The sequence below is a fragment of the Lissotriton vulgaris genome, chromosome 1_1 (assembly GCF_964263255.1).
Source record: "Lissotriton vulgaris chromosome 1_1, aLisVul1.2, whole genome shotgun sequence".
NCBI lineage: Eukaryota > Metazoa > Chordata > Amphibia > Caudata > Salamandridae > Lissotriton > Lissotriton vulgaris.
This window is the reverse complement of record NC_141685.1, coordinates 633658033-633676119: the sequence shown is the minus strand read 5'-3', so window position 1 is coordinate 633676119 and position 18087 is coordinate 633658033.

Below are 18087 nucleotides of genomic sequence, written 5' to 3'. Positions count from 1 at the left end.
GAGGCAGATGGGGGCATTAGCCCCTTATTTGCCCCCCGGAGGGAGTCAGAAATCCCACTAGGCACCTGGGATTCTTTTTTTTAATATACATAGGGGCTGCAAAGAATGGGCATGACAATGTCCCCAACCCCCCCAAAAAATTACACAGTCTCTTTGCCTACATGGTACAGACCACTAGGTACCAGAGGTTATGCTGGTTTTTGTTTATACGTAGGGGTGGGAGTTGTCCTGAATGGGCACGCCACTTCCACCACCACACCCCAAAAAAATGGCCACAGCCCCCGTTCTGCCCTCCCCAGTGCAGCAGAAAGTACAGTAGGCACTGACCTTTTTTTTGCAATCTGCCTTGTTGTGGATTTTGGGCCCTTGCACAGCTGGCACCTAGGGATACCTAGTAAACCTGTACATTTTTGCACACTATACTCTCAGGGATAACCAAGATGGGGTGACTTGTGTGGCTCTCACCAGGTTCTGTTACCCAGAATCTCCTGCAAACCTCAAACTTTGCAAAAAATAAAACATTTTCCTCACATTTCTGTGATGAAATGTTTTAGAATCTGCAGGGAGACACAAACATCTACCCACCAAGCATTTCCCCAAGTCTCCCGATAGAAATGGTACCCCACTTGTGTGGTTAGGCTTAGAGCCCGCAGCAGGAAGTGGCCCAAAATGTACTGTGGAGACTTCAAAATTATCGATCACAAAATGACATGGTGTTGAGAGGGAGTCACCTGCGTTTTTGGTCTCGGGCTCAGTAGGCATCTAGGGAAACCTACCAAACACTGACATTTCTGAAAACTAGACAACCTGTGGCTTGCTTGGATTCCCTCCGGGTTTCTACCCAGAATCCCCTGCTAACTCAAATGTAGCAGAAAGCAAAATAACATTTTCCCTACATTTCTGCCTCGGATCACTGTTCCGGCACAAATATCCTACCACCCAGCATTTCCCTTGGTCTTCTGATAAAGATGATACCTCATTTGTGTGGGTATATAAACGCATGTAAATAAAATATAGCACTTAGAGCTCATTGGGCTATCCCCTCAATCCCTATGATTGTGTACCTTTCGCAGGCCCTTGTCCCACCCACACAAGTGAGGTATCATTTTCCTCTTGAGTGTGAGGGGAACATTGGATTGGAGGTAATTTGTGCTGGCAAGGTAGTCCCAGACAGAAATGTGAGAAAAACATGATTGTTTGCAAAATTTGAGGTTTGCAGAGGATTCTGGATAAGAAAACGTTGGGGGATCCATGCCTGCCACAGCTTCCTACTCTTCCAGGGGAGTCTACTTTCCAAATATGTCTGGTATTGGTAGGTTTCCCTGGATGGCTGCCAACCCCGGTACCTAAATCTCAGGTCCCCCTTGCAAAACCATGTGTATGGATGGGCAAATGCATTGTGTTGACATCAAAATTATCTATCACAAAACGACCTGGTATTGCAAGGGGGGCACCTGCGTTTTTTGTGGTCCTGGGCTTGACGGCCCTCTAGAGAAACCTACTAAACTGTGACATTTCTGAAATCTAGACACCTGGGGGAGTTCAGAGAGGTATGGCTTGTGCGGATACCCCAACGTTTTCCTACCCATTTTTAAAAATGTCCTCTAATTCACGTTTATTAGGGTACCCAACAATTTCGGAGATGTGCAAATAACCACTGCTTCTAACCTCTATATTTTGTTCCCAATTCTGAAATATAGAGGTTTCCTTCATACCTATTTTTCACACTTTATATTTTACAGAATGAATTTCTATATACCCTAGTACACAAACTAAAAACCATTTCAGGATGCAGCCCAGTTTTTGGCTCTGGGTACCTGGGGTTCTTTCTGAACTTACAAGTCCTATATATATCTGTAACCAGAAGGGGCCAGCGGACGTAACAGTATATTGCTTTAAAACATCTGCCACACTTAGAAGAAGTTACAGATGAAAACGTTGGCACAAAGCGCTGCTTTTTCTAAATCTATTAAAAACATATTTTAGTTCAGTTGTTAGTTTCCAAACCTTTAAGGATCTACACAAATGACACATTGCTAAATTCAGAATGTTGTCTACTTTTCAGAAATATATAGCTCTCCAGGATATAATATTGCTTTCACACACATCACTACCACTAACTGGAAAGAGGTTGAAATCACCAAAAATAGGAAACATAGAGTATGTCCTAGTAAAATGCTAAAACTGAGTAGAAAATGTTTTTTTCTGACAAAAATCTGTCTACTCCTGAAAGCTGGGAAGATGGTGATTTTAGAACCACAAACCCCTTGTTAATACCTTTTGCAAGGAAAAAACAGACATTTTCTTCTGCAGTACTTTTTCCCAATTCTTCCTAAAAAAATTAAACGTAGCTGTATTTTGGCCAATGGTTCCATCCCCTCTAGGGGAAATCTCAAACCCTGGGTACATTCAGAATTCGCAAGATTTTGGAGGAAAAGGACGCATGCGAATTTGGCGTGGATACCTTATTTGGAAAAAAAGTTACAGGGGCATAAGTGCAAACTACCCCAAATAGCTAAAATAAAGGCTTAGAATGGGGGAAAGGCATATCAGAGAAGAGGTAGAAATCATGCGTGGCAGGTTGAATAATTCAAAGTATAGCATCCTGAATATTTCTGATGTTGAGCACACTCTTAAACTTACCCTCTTGTATTTGAACACACCAACATGAGTCAAAAAAACAGTGATGTACCTGTAGTTTTTTTCCACCTCAAGTTGATAGTATCCCTTTTTCAGGTCAAGACTTTGGCACCATTCAGTTGCATGATTATGTCCACTATGAGAGGACCAGGATGCCTTTCTCTCTTGATTGCTTGGTTGTCCTGGTGCATATTAACACAGATGCTCACTGCATCTTCACTGTCCATTTTGATCACCTTCACTATGGGCAAAACCTATGGAGTAGTACCTGTGGAGTGCTCGATAATGTCATGGTTCAACAGCATTTCTAATTCTTTCACAAAAGTTTCTTGCAAGTGTCAAGTGACTCTGCAGTGTCGCTGGATAACAGGGTGAATGTCCTCATTGATGTGAAGTCGCACTTTCATTTTCTTGAGCAGGCCTAGCCCATGAAATAACAAAGGAAGCAGACTCACAACCTCACATTTAGTGTGAAGAATGTAATTAGAAGGTATCAGTAGGCATGCACTGGATCAGGCTACTTGAAGAACATGAATTGGCACTTGCACTGATACTGTTTTGTGTTTCATTGATGCCATGAATAATCCTTGACTCTGCAATGGTTTAGAAGCAGCCCGCATGTATACTTTCATGTTTGACATGTTGAGACACGGCACAGAAGACAGGCTGTTGAACTTTTCTGGCAAGATGTTAATCAATGCACTACTTGTTATGATAAAGGGTATCAGGCAACCTTTGACCTTTATTGTAATCTTGAGGCAATGTCCAAATGAATTCTGTCGTGTCTTTGCGGACCTTAATCTTTTGTTTCAATTTGCAAGAAGCCAAACCTACATGTGCCTGTCGTTCCTTGGTCACTGCCATCATTGTACACGCATCTTCTTCACTGTCACTCGATAATGATGTTGGCGAACCTTTGTATGATTAACTTGATGATGATCGACTTTGTCTGGTTTCTACTAGTCATAACTAATGATGCTTTTTGTCTTTTGTGGGCATGGCTTGATTGCTTCTTGAACCTTCTGACATCCAATTTATCTTCTTGCAGTGATGTAGTTACATTTTTTTTGCTTGGCACACCAATTTGAACTTGTTTTCTTTCTGGCAACATTTGCACATTTGTACTATGGCTGTACATCTGCCTTCATGGGGAAATAAAAACCTACATCTGAAACACAGTGTTTTGCTCTTTGGAGGCATCGACTTGCATGAATCTACCTGATATCATTGCTTGCTTTTCATGACCAACGCTGCATGTTTCACTGTTCTAGCTTCCATATCAGCAGCTTGTCTATCTGTTCTTTCCTCGACTCTTGCATCCATTAGTACTTTCTCAAAGCTCAGCATCTTTCTGACAGCCATTGATGACTTAGAGGTCTATAGCTTCTTCATCATTATTTTTGGGAGTTTTATATAGCGCAAACTAGACCCAAGACATCGGGTATCAGAACACTTTACATGAGCACCAGATTCATTACAGACAGGCACATTCATTTTTGTTAGCCACTGGAAGATTAATCGATTTGCCCAGAATCACAGGATGTGGAGCGTCGTTGCCAAGACTAGTACCCGGTTCCCCAGCTTCGTGGTCGACAGTCTAACTGCAAGGCTGCATTCTGGAAAGGGGCGACCACTCGGTCCCCCCGAACGTATGGCAGAGTACCTCGATCCCCCCGGGAAGCCATTTTGGGCGGGAGGCGCGTCTCGGCTGGTATGCCCGAAGCGGCGTAGCCGGGGCGCGCTTTTTTCCCGCCCTAGAGTGGGCTGGCCTAGACACTGACGCGGCTGGCCACGCCCTCGGGGCAGGCAGGGGCGGGTTTACGCCCGCCCTGAAGACGGATAAAAAGGGACGCAAGACCAGAAGGCATCCTCTTGTTCCTGTGCTCTGAAGCTGCACCTCCTCGCTGCACGTGAGCTCGAGACGGAACGAAGAGCCAATTTTGAGCGTTGTAAATCTTTCTTTTGTCTTACAGATACTCTGTCGGAGAAATGCCCAAGAAAGGCGGGAAGAGAATGACGACTGAACAGATGGTTCGGGTCCTTATGAAGGAGATGACTGAGCTGAAGAAGCGGGTGGCGGAGAAAGACGGGGAAGGGGGGCCGGAACGTCCGTCGGCTGGAGCAGCTCCAGGAGGGAGAGCCAAGAGGCCAAGGAGGGGACCAGCTGGGGGAGACGTCCCGGTTCCCTGTACCCCGCTCGAAGCGCCAACCCCAGTACCGGCGGAGGGGAATCCGATTCCTGTGGTGGTCACCGCGGTGTCCAATGAGGATATGCCGCCCGAGCTGGCAGCACAACTTGCAGCGTGGTTGGGCGAAAGTAGTGAGGACGCCACGGCTGCCGAGGCCCAGGCGCTGATAAAGCAATTGCGCGAGAAACGGGATGCAGCCAAGGTGTCCGCGCCGGCTGCAGTAGTTGACAAGCCACAAGGGACGGTTGCGACCGCAGATGCAGCGTCCGGTGCAGGTAAGCGGCCATTGCCGATTGCGAGGGATGAGTCAGCACCCTCTCGTAGAGAAAGGTTGGGTCAACATGTGCCTTTGGCAATTAGGGAGAAGATTTGGGCGGGGGAATATGTGAACATCTTCTCGTTGCTTGTTGATCATTATGAGGTGGAGCATGTTAAGGGTCAGAAAGATCTTATGCATCCGAGTGTTTGGCGCGCAAAAATGGCCGCCTTTAAAGTGAATGAGAATATTGGCAATTGGGGCAATGCATGGGGAATTTTTACGTCGATCTTGGGGGAACGTAGGCCCAAGTTGCTTTCCGAGTTGCCGACCTATCAGTCGCGAATCATGGGGTACTCGACATCACACCAGGGTAACCATTGGTTCTGCTACGATAATCTTTTCAGAAAGGCTAAAGAGCATAATAAAAGCTTAACCTGGGATTGTTACGATTCTTTGACATGGGATAAAATGAAGGAGACAGGTATGTTGAAAATGCCATTGGTAGGAAGTAATGTTGGCGTATCCTCCCGCCAATATGTGGGGACGCCCTTTCGTTCAGGTACGGGTACCGACGATTACTCGAGACCTGCCGGCAACACAGGAAAAAGGGGGTTCTGCTTCAATTACAACAGAGGTAAATGTACTAGGCCCCAGGGATCGTGTAAATTTAAACATGAATGTAGTGGGTGCGGGTTGTCCCATCCTGAGTCCACGTGCAGAGCCAAAACGAGTGATAACGGGGGGAGAGGAGGCGCCAAACAGGTCTAACGTAGTCCGAGGGGCGCCTTTACCTACCCCGATTGATACCTTGGCGATGATTCCCTGGCTCAGTGAATACCCGGATCGTACTTCTGCTGGGGTGCTGCGGAACGGATTTTCGTATGGTTTCCGCATCCCGGTAGGGGACTTTCAGGGTGTGGAGAAGTGTAAAAATCAACTTTCCGTCCTGCAGCATACGACCGTGGTTCAGGATAAGATCCGGAAAGAGGTTACTCGAGGTCGGGTCGCCGGCCCGTTTAGTGTACCCCCGGTACAGAATTTTGTTTGTTCTCCTTTAGGGGTGGTCCCCAAGAAGGACCCAGGTGAGTTCCGAATGATTCATAATTTGTCAGCTCCACGTGGTCTTTCTGTAAACGATGCAATAGATCCAGAAGTGTGTTCGGTGCGGTACGCATCCTTCGATGAGGCCGTAGCCATTTTGAATCGCCTGGGGCCCGGGGCGCTGATGGCGAAGTCAGATATCGAGTCAGCGTTCCGATTGCTCCCGGTACACCCAGACGACCAGCGTCTCCTGGGATTCATGTTTCAGGGTTATTATTACATGGATAGGTGTATGCCGATGGGGTGCTCTATATCTTGTGCCTATTTCGAGAAATTCAGTAGTTTTCTACAATGGGTCTTCACAAAGAAGACGGGTTTCCAACATGTAATGCATTACCTTGATGATTTTCTGTTTCTTGGGGCAGCCGGGGACCTCGAATGTGGCCGGGCCTTGGCCGAATTTTGTGTGTTAATGAACCAGTTTGGTGTGCCATTGGCACCGGGTAAAACGGTGGGTCCTGCGACTTGCCTCGAGTTTCTGGGGATCGAGTTAGACTCCGGTGAGGGTTGTTTTCGTTTGCCAGCTGACAAAGTGTGGAAGTTCAGGGCAGCCCTGCAAGTGTGTATAAATGGATCTAAAGTTACGCTGCATCAATTACAGCAGTTGGTGGGACAGTTGAATTTTGCCCTGAGGGTGATACCAATGGCCCGCCCCTTTTCCCGTTCAATTGCCCAATCGATGGTCGGCCTAAAGGAGGGCCATCATCGCACGAGACTATCGGCTGAGGTCCGCCAGGACATGCGTATTTGGTTAGCATTTCTGGCGGACTTTAATGGTCGAGTCGTCTGGAACAAACCAGCCGTGTCCTCTGAAGAGCTGGGGCTATGGACAGATTCAGCAGGAAGCATAGGTTTTGGTGCCATCTTCGGCACAAAATGGTCGGCACAAAGGTGGCCGACATGGTGGCATGACAATGGTCTGACAAGTAATATTGCTTTCCTGGAACTTTTCCCCATTTTGGTGGCCCTGAGAACCTGGCCCGAAGGGTTCAAAGATCACTCTGTGATATTTTGGTCTGACAATATGACCGTGGTCGAGTGCATCAATAGTCAGGCAGCACGATGTAAACTGATTTTAAGACTGCTCAAAGAAATTGTTTTACTGTGTATGCAACTGAATGTGCTATTCAGAGCAAAACATGTCCCAGGGGTAATGAATCAGGCGGCTGATGCACTGTCTCGTTTTCAAATGCAGGCTTTCTCGGGTTTCCTTCCCTCAGCGGACCAAGAGCCGGCACCGTTTCCCGAAGCTCTCTGGTCTCTCGGTGCCCCGAGCTTCGTCACCTCGTGGGAGAGAGTCTAGCACCAAGGACGAGGAAGGCATATAAAGGGGCGTTTCGGTCCTATTTAGCCTTTTTGGGGACTGATAGAGAGAGGCTTTGGGGCCACGAGGAATGGGTAGTGAATTTTCTGATGTCCTTACGTAGGGCTGGGAAATCGGTGGCTACGGCCCAGAGGCATCGTGCTGCCATTTCCTTTGTTGCCAGGGCTCATAGTATCCAGGACCCGACAGCGTCTTTCGTTGTACAGAAAGCTCTGCGTGGGTGGCAACGCCTTGAGGGTCGCAGAGTAGATGAGAGGCGCCCGATAGGTTTGGATAGGTTGGCCCAGTTGTTGGCCACACTCCCTGCCACATGTTCATCTCAGTTTGAGGCTGTGTTGTTCCGAGCCGCTTTTACGTTAGCATTTCACGGAGCAATGCGGGTAAGCGAACTGGTGGCAAGGAACAAACAGGATGTGGCAGGGGGTTTGTGCCAAGAACACGTTCAGATCAGAGGAGAGGCAATGACTGTCTCCTTTGTCAGGTCCAAGACCGATCAAGATGGGATGGGTGACTGCATAATCATACGCAGGATTCCCGGGTCCTCCATGTGTCCGGTAGAGTGTTTAGAAGACTACTTAGCACGAAGGGTGGCATCATGGGGGGGGACCTTGTTGAGACACGCGGACGCCACCCCCCTGACGAAATTTCAGTTTCAGCGGGTGCTTGCGATGTCAATTGCCGCTGCGGGCTTGAACCCGGGCGAGTTTGGGACCCATTCCTTTCGGATAGGGGCTGCTACAGAAGCGACAGCCAGGGGTCTTAATGTTGAACAAGTGAAACGAGTGGGGCGTTGGTCCTCTAATTGTTATAAGAGGTATGTGCGGTTGCACATGTTGTGAAGCTGTAATAATGTACTCACGCTTCTTGTTTTTGTTTGGTTTTCAGTTGCGCAAGCCTACGAGGCGGGGCGGACTATGCAGTCGACCCAACACCGGGCCAGCGGTCAGACATCACCGGCTGTGAAAAAGGAGGTGTGGGTCGTGGGCCACTCATACGTGAGGCGTGCCGCGGACGTATTCAAAGCAGGTGACATGATTCACGTAGCTGGGGAATACGGGTACAGGGTGTCCTTCTACGGAAGAGGCGGTCTCTGTATTGACCAGTTTCGAACATTTTTCGAGGGTTTGTTAGGGCGGACGAGGTCACCGCCGTCTATAGTCATAGTACATTTAGGGGGCAATGATTTGGTCACCACCGGTAGACGACTTCTCCTGGAGGCAATGCTTTCCACTGTAAGTTGGTTGGCGAGGAGAGTTCCGGGGTGCACAATTGCGTGGTCCCATATGATCCCACGAAAGGTGTGGCGGGGGGCTATTTCTATTCCTGCTTTGAATCATTCTGTTAGAAAGCTTAATAACAAAGTGAGTAGGTTGTTCCGTTCCAGGACATTGCATTCCATTTCGCATGGCTGTATTAATGATGACAGTATGTATTTGGGGGATGGTGTGCATTTGTCTCGGGTGGGGAATGAGTTACTCATAGGAGACTTCTTAGCATGGTTAAAAACGTTAAAACATGACCTTTAGGTAGGAGCTTTGTGGGGGGTCCGGATAGCCGGTCAACTATCCGGCCTGTGGCGGTAAGGTCATGATCGGTGAGCACTAATTGGAAGATCCCTATGAGTGGGCGTCACCCAACACGGATGGGAGCGCTCGGGAGAGGTGGCCTTTGGCCCCTCAACGGGGAGGCGGTCCCTTCTAAGGATGGGTCGCCGAAAGAAAAGGAAAGGCGGTCAAGGCCCCTTCCTGTGTAGGAGGGGTTACAGCCCCCTCCTGGGGAATTTCCCGGGGCCAGTGACGTCTGCGACGGCAGATGTGGTAAGTTGTGTGGGGTTTGGGGGGAGGTCTACACTACCTTCTAGATACCTCACACGAGTCCTCGAACGACCTTTAACTGGCGTCGAGTTTATTGGTGCCCCCGTCAAGTCAAGGGAAATTGGTAGTTGCACTCGAGGTACGCCTCCGTGCTGTCGCCCCTCCCAAGTGGGTGGGGTATTTCTGGTTAGGGATCTTGACACCGGTTACGACCTTGCCGTTGGCCCTTAAACGTTAGGATGTACAATTTCAATATTTCAAGAAAATGTTTTGTAGGATGTTAGTTCGGCTAGGAGAACCTCTGTATTAGAGAATCTGTTAAGGTTAGCCAAACATCGCAATGTGGTAATGAAATTGTACATTAATATGAAACTGTTTAATGTTTTAATTTTTGTTTTAATAAATACGGCCGGGGAGGGTCACTCCCTCCCTCTTCCAAAAACTTCAAGAACTGTTTCCGGTTTCCCTCCTTTGGGGATTGTGTTAAGAGGGGGTGGCGGGTATCTCAGCCATATGGAAAGGGGCGACCACTCGGTCCCCCCGAACGTATGGCAGAGTACCTCGATCCCCCCGGGAAGCCATTTTGGGCGGGAGGCGCGTCTCGGCTGGTATGCCCGAAGCGGCGTAGCCGGGGCGCGCTTTTTTCCCGCCCTAGAGTGGGCTGGCCTAGACACTGACACGGCTGGCCACGCCCTCGGGGCAGGCAGGGGCGGGTTTACGCCCGCCCTGAAGACGGATAAAAAGGGACGCAAGACCAGAAGGCATCCTCTTGTTCCTGTGCTCTGAAGCTGCACCTCCTCGCTGCACGTGAGCTCGAGACGGAACGAAGAGCCAATTTTGACCCACCCACCAGCCCCTGAAGACAGCCAGTTGTTTGTAATAAAATGGATCGATAATTCTATTTCGTTTACAGGTTGTGGTATTATCATGTTGATGTTGAGTGTGTAATAAAGTTGGTCGATTTTATGTATGTTTTGTGATTAAAGAAATTCGGATTTAGTGTCCATTTATAAGCATGCTTTGTTTTCGGTCATAGTGGCCAATGTATTGTTAGTTGAGTTAGCATTGTCGTATTTATTTTGGTCGGGCGGTAAGGTCATGATCGGTGAGCACTAATTGGAAGATCCCTATGAGTGGGCGTCACCCAACACGGATGGGAGCGCTCGGGAGAGGTGGCCTTTGGCCCCTCAACGGGGAGGCGGTCCCTTCTAAGGATGGGTCGCCGAAAGAAAAGGAAAGGCGGTCAAGGCCCCTTCCTGTGTAGGAGGGGTTACAGCCCCCTCCTGGGGAATTTCCCGGGGCCAGTGACGTCTGCGACGGCAGATGTGGTAAGTTGTGTGGGGTTTGGGGGGAGGTCTACACTACCTTCTAGATACCTCACACGAGTCCTCGAACGACCTTTAACTGGCGTCGAGTTTATTGGTGCCCCCGTCAAGTCAAGGGAAATTGGTAGTTGCACTCGAGGTACGCCTCCGTGCTGTCGCCCCTCCCAAGTGGGTGGGGTATTTCTGGTTAGGGATCTTGACACCGGTTACGACCTTGCCGTTGGCCCTTAAACGTTAGGATGTACAATTTCAATATTTCAAGAAAATGTTTTGTAGGATGTTAGTTCGGCTAGGAGAACCTCTGTATTAGAGAATCTGTTAAGGTTAGCCAAACATCGCAATGTGGTAATGAAATTGTACATTAATATGAAACTGTTTAATGTTTTAATTTTTGTTTTAATAAATACGGCTGGGGAGGGTCACTCCCTCCCTCTTCCAAAAACTTCAAGAACTGTTTCCGGTTTCCCTCCTTTGGGGATTGTGTTGAGAGGGGGTGGCGGGTATCTCAGCCATATATCCCCATCATTGAATTCACTAAACTTTCAGTGTTTGATAAGCACATCAAGTCTTTCAACAAACTCATCCATCATTTCACCAGCTTGCTGGCTTGCTTGATTGAAAATGTATGTTCTGCAGTCGACATTCGGCATCAGGTTTAACTTTGCTTCCAATGCTTTTTTGATTTGACGGTATGATACTGCATCAGTCTGGAAGATTTTCTTCAGTCTTTCTTTCACTCCATCACCATCAAGGTTCTTCAGATAATTAAATATTTTCTTATCATCTACTTCTTCCAGGGCAACTTTGAAGTCATCAAATTTCTCAATCCAAGCAGCCCACCTCGCACCAATATTCTGCTTCTTAGTGTTGTTGAATGGCAGTGGTGGTTTCAGAAACACAACTGCATCATACTTCTTGCTCTTTTCCACTGTTATTGAGAGCAGATGCTGTTTAGATGATGGCAGCTGTTCTTCTGTGCCAGTACCTTCTGTAAACAGTGGCCACCCTCTTCTTTCTTGATGGTAAGTAACGGTTTAGTCTCTTGTGCTTGCTCATCATTGTTTTTAGCTTTCTGCATCATACCTGGCTGTGGCTGCCTTTAGCATTTCACATTGTGTTTGTGACGGCTCTGTGTTATGCTGTGGCACAGTGGTGAATATGTACAAGGGAATGGCGGAGCGAGGCATTAAGCACAAAATGCTAGCACCACTCTTCGCCATTCTGAAAACGCAGGGATGAGCCATATTTACAAAGATACAGCACATCTGTGCATTTTCCCTAGCGCCTGTGCAGGAAGGTGTCCCTTTCTGCACATAAACAATCATAAATGGCAAATTGAAACTTCTACGTGTGCTACATTGTGCAGCACACATAGAAGTTGCAAATCGTCAATTTTGTATTGAGGGACACATTCCTGCTCATAAACAATCATCCATGGCAAAATGAGGAGAAATAAAGCATGCGGCGGACCTCTCACACCAACAACCATTTTCTACTGCTTTTAGCGTAAAAGGGGGCCTTATTTACTAGACTGCCTTAAGCCACATTAAATATTAAGAGGCTTAAAGCTGTCTTGTAAATAAGGCGAAGCCCCTATCTCCAGAGGAATATCATTATATGTGATGTTCCTGTTGCAATAGGAGCTTGCAAATATGCCCCAGTATTCCTTCTCTTGACCTTACCAGGGTTTTCTGGCAGGCTTTATGAATATGCTCCTCTGCATGGCTGTCAATTTCTTTGAAGGCTGTGTATAGGCTGAAGAGGGGCTTCAACTCTACAACCGCCAATGTTGAACTGCTTCTCATCGACACTGGTGCATGTGGCACATGCAAGCAGTTTGCTATAGCATTGCAAACTCTCAGGGAGTCTTGTTTCTTTGCAAGATCCCCTACTCATCACCAGTTGTATTGTCCTCCCCAACATGCACAATGAATACACCACACATGTAGCTCTGAATTGTACGTCTTTATTCCTCATCATACAATCAAATAATGTACTCTCATTATGTCATAACCACTAATAACCACACATTAACACCTCCCAGCAGATTACGTAACTCCTTCTTGAGTCCTCTAAGAACCGAAAGGTCAAGGTGCACATAGTCGCACAACACTAAACACATCACCAAACAAAATGAATAGGTGTAAAGTTAGATCCAGCAGCAAAGCTTTTTTACTCAATATCCCAAACATCTTGAAATCCAAATGTACCACTACTTTAAATACCAATAGACACCTATTACCACATTATTAAAATCATTTCTTTTGTTGATCTCTATTCATAGAGAACATTTTACTGTAACATTTTTAATATGAGTGCCAGGCATGTGCACTTAACCCATCGTGTAACTATTTTTACCAATACAACGTATTCTTTTTCGTTTTCTGTTGTATTATATTTGAAATATGTTTTGACATTTTGAGTACAGCAAAATTATTTCCAGATTTTGATGTTGGAAGTATGATCAGTTAAGTTAATATTTGGCTCATGGCACAAGTATGAAAGGTAAATGTAAAACCCATAAAAAATATTTTATTTTCACTATATAAAGAGAATGCCCATCCAAGTGCATGTCACACCACTTATTGCACCGCATGCCAAGGAGTTCAGCAACGACTTGGCCTTATTCCCCCAAATCCCCTGAAAGAACAGTAGTGCCAAAACCAACACATTTCCATACTCTGTGGGACATTTCTCAGACTCCCTCTTCTTTCTCACAATATAACATGATGTAGCAGTGCGATTTACTTTACCTGTCAAACAAATGCATGTTAGCCCATATTAAGAATGAACATGCAGCCTTGATGTAGCATTCAGTTTTTTTTCTATTGAACAAAACATTGTACCATTTAGATATTTAAAAACAAACCAGTGCATCAAGATTTTAGTGGTTGAGGATAAAAAAGCTATAATGAGAGTTGTATTTTAGGATCCAGAATATGCAACATACTATGCTCTTTAATAATCATATCATATTTTTATTTTTTACCCCAAATCCTACATGTTGTAAAAAAGCCATAAGGTGATAAATTAGTGATTTTCCAAAATGTACATACATATGTAGAACACTTGTATCCAGTGTTTTATTTCAGTTTCATTATGCTGTAAATAACCTGTGTTCTGCTGACATGTACAAAAAGTATCCATATTAAAAAACATCATCCATGTCTTTAAAAGGAATGTTTGACAGAATATCAACAGACAGAAAATCGACCTGCAAAAATATCGACACAGAAATATAAAAGTAAAAAATATGGAAGTCCAGTCTACATAAAGGTAACTACAAATATATCCCCAAAAAATATGGTTATCAAAAATATCGGTTAAAAATATTGTTTTTTAAAATGTTTTAATAATAATGTAAACATAAGTAAATCATACATATCATCAAAAGAAATATAGTTAAAAATAGTAAAAGATATTTAAAAATAATAACTCATACATTAAGGGGTTGATTCCGATTCGGGAAACAAATACTTACGACGATTCGAATTCGTAGCCATTTCTGTACGAATCCTACAAATCCGTCCGAATTGCGTACCATGAGCCGTAGGTACGAATCGTAAACATGCTGTATGACCTGACAAGTACGATCCAGACCCCGGAATTAGAATGCGATTTGCAGGGAAAACGTTGTGTATGAGCTACGATTCGTACGGAAAACTTCGCGTATGAGCGAGCCACAAAATCCAATACAATACGAACCCCCCTGAATGAAGTGCAAGTGAACCCCGTTAAAACGTCACATATGAGTGAGCCACAAATTCAAATACGAGACAAACCCACACTGAACGAAGCGCACGCGAACCCCATAAACACGTTGCGTGTGACCCAGCCACAAAATCAAATACGAGACGAACCCCTCAGAACAAAGCGCATGCAAATCCCTAAAAATAGCACAAGGATGTAGAAAACGAACCATACCGCGACAACGTCGCGTTGCATACACAAATAAACAGAAGCAAATACAAGTAAACGAGCCGTACTGAACCACGCGGACACTGTAAAACAGCACAAGGAGGGTGAAAACGACTCAACACCACAAAACATGTCTCCAGTTTACAAACCATGGAAATGAATGTCCTGGCCAGATCGAAACAGGCAAACAGAGGGGCTAACTCAGAAACACCCTTTATAACACACCCACCAAAAATTCAAACTAAGTTCCAACCACAAATGGACCAATAATAAGGGTCCACACACACAAACCATGATCCTCTGCAACAGACACAATTAGCAAGACACACTGACAACACACCACCAACTGCACACATCCACCTTCACACATACCCCCAATCACATTCTGCCCCACACCCCCTTCACATTCAGACCCACACACCCACATCCATACACACCGTCACACCACACCCTGTCCGAACAGAAGAATCCAAAGTTCACAAAGGAGGAGATGGAGATCCTTGTAGATGAAGTTATCAGAGTCGAGCGACAGCTGTTTGGCGCATTGGTCAGACGGACCAGATTAGCTGAGGAAACACAGCTGTCGGAGAGGATAGTCAATAGGGTGAATGCTGTTGCACCCATCAGACGCACAAAGAAAAAGTGCCAGGCCAGGAGGTACGATCTGCGGAGGATGATCAAGCAGAAGATGGACGAGGAGTACCAACAGAGCCGTAACACTGGAGGTGGTGGTCCCGGCAGACCAGTACAGTACCAGCCCTGGGAGGAGAAGGTGATGGCCCTGCTACCGCTGGTGGGAGTACATGGTATTGGAGGAGTCGTAGAGCCTGGTGAGTACACAAATAACTCATGTAACATGGGGGTAATGGCATCCACACCCCAAGTAAAAAAAATGCCCGCACCAACCCGTAAGCGCCCATCGCCCACTACTACATCCAAAAACACGCTAATGCCATGAACAGTGTATGCCCCATTGAGAAAGCAAGGCCATGCTATGTCCCATGCTATAGGAAGCACATACCTAAAAATTGACGTCCGGTATGCTAGGAGGGTCGGTGTCACAAAATGCATTGTGGGACTCCAAATCAGACCCAATTGCAAGGGGTCCGCAGGGGGGGCAAGGGGGGCTCTTGCCCCCCCTGGATCACCAGTGCGTCTGGTGTGGGCCCAGTTAGTGCCGGACCTAGTCCATCATGCTTTTGAAATGGTGACAGTGTTCCATGTGGCAGCCCCCTCCATTTGGTGGGAAGGGTGCAAGGGGGTGTCCGAGAAGGGTGCAAGGCAGAGGGCGAGAAGGGTGCAAGGGGGAGGGGAAAAGTGTGCAAGGCAGAGGGGAGAAGGGTGCAAGGTAGAAAAGGGTGCAAGGCAGAGGTGAAGCAGGGTACAGGGGGAGGGGAAGAAGGGTGCAAGTGGGAGGCAGACAAGGGTGCAAGGTGAGGGGGAGAAGGGTGCAAGGCAGAGGTGGAGCAGGGTAAAAGGGGGAGGGGGAGAAGGGTGCAAGGGGGAGGGGGAGAAGGGTGCAAGGGGGAGGGGGAGAAGGGTGCAAGGGGGAGGGCGAGAAGGGTGCAAGGCAGAGGGGAGATGGGTGCAAGATAGAAAAGGGTTGAAGGCGGAGGTGGAGCAGGATACAAGGGGGATGGTGATGAAGTTAAAAATTGCCCACCACTAGAAACATTTCTGTGGACGCCCATGTCCAATTGCCCTCATCCCATGTGGCCCAGGTACACACCCATGCACCATGCTCAATGCACACAGCGGGGGAAAGTACTGACAAGATAGCTGATACTGGGCCCTGGTGTAGGCAGCACAAGGCCCCTGGGACCAGTGCAAACACAAACACCAGGACAACCAGGTCAGATATCTTTGACAGGGACTCACAACCACTGTCATGGCAGCATGCTCCATGGGGGGACAGCCACACAACGAGGGAGGCCCAGTTCCAAATAAGACTGCAACTACCAGCACAGCCTGTCACACACCCCCTAAACAAACAAACCCTCCTGGGACAGGCAATGGAGTGCCCTACTGTCACAATGGTCATGTAACACAACCAAACCAGTACAGATCTGCTGAAGCATCCAAGCAAAAAATGCAAGGTGCAGATTCACAAACCCCTTGCACTTCTTTCACGCCACCCTTGCATCACCTTTGTGATGCAGCGGCAGCACAAAAGTGGCACCATGGTGCTGTGTATTTACATGGTGACGCATCTGGGAGATGTGTCACGTTCTAAAGCCCTGCAACAGAAGTAGGTGTTCTGACGCGGGGGTGGGTGGGAGTTCCGGTGCAGCAACACCTCCCAAAAGAGGCTGAGTAAAATCTACAAGATTTCATTCAGTCACTTTTAACCACATGCTGCATCAAAACCCAGTGCATGCTTGAAGTAGGCGTAAGGATTGATGCAGCATTGTGCATGTAGGGCCCCACAGAGCATTGCTGGAGCTGCGTTGGGCCGGTGACGCAACTACAGCAATGCGCCACTTCCACGGCACAGATGAGTGACACAGCTGTGCCGTTTTTCCCCCATGGTGCTCTGCATTGTAAATGAGTCGCATCGCATCCATGCTGGTGCACAATGACTGGCCAATCCCTGCTGATATGCAGTGCTGTGCCAGTTATTGTAAATATGCCCCCACATGTCAATGACTCCTGAGCACAGATCAATCTGACCCCACAACATACCCATCCACAAGTGAACATTGAGGACAATCCAAAGCATAGACAACTACCAGGTGGAACAGTGCCAACTACAATGTGTATGAAAAATGGATGTTGCATTAAATGACAATAACATTGTCTGTCTCTCACACCCACAGGGCAACGTGCAGAATCTATCCCCAACAATCGGGGAGATGAATCACAGCCCCAGGCTCAGCAGGACCCTCATCCCACTGACAGCGACGCCTCTCACCACTCCATGGATGACCCCGACCAACCAGGCACCTCTGGTGCCCAAACCCGTGCAGCACCTGGATCAGGAACATCTGCACCAACCACCACCACCATTCCTGCCACATCCCAGCAGACATCTCGGAGCCCTGCCCACAGTCAACAACTGAGCCAGTATGAAAATGAGGGACAAGGTTCGCTGGACACCCAGGAGGTGGCAGACAACACCACCACTGCCATCCCTCAGGGGTCTCGTCGACCCGATGCGCCCACAACGGCAGGCCAGGCTCGTGTGGGCAGGGGTGGTGGGAGTGGCGGCAGGCGGTAGCGAGAACCTGACCAGCCAGCTGGAGGGCCTGGTATGTCTCAACTATGCAACATCATGGAAGAATACCGGCGGGACACCAGGGAGTTCAGCCAGGTAGTGGGGACCCTCACAGAGATCAAAAACCTGCAGGCCGAGCAATACGCCAGTCAACGAGATTGCCAAGGACGGATGGAAGCAAAACTGGGTGAGCTCTTTGCGGTGCAAAGGGACATAAGCCATTCACTCCGTCGGATCGCAGACAACATTGAGCACCCTCCCTTTGTCACCAGGCAAGAAACATCTAGGCGAAGACCGCCACCA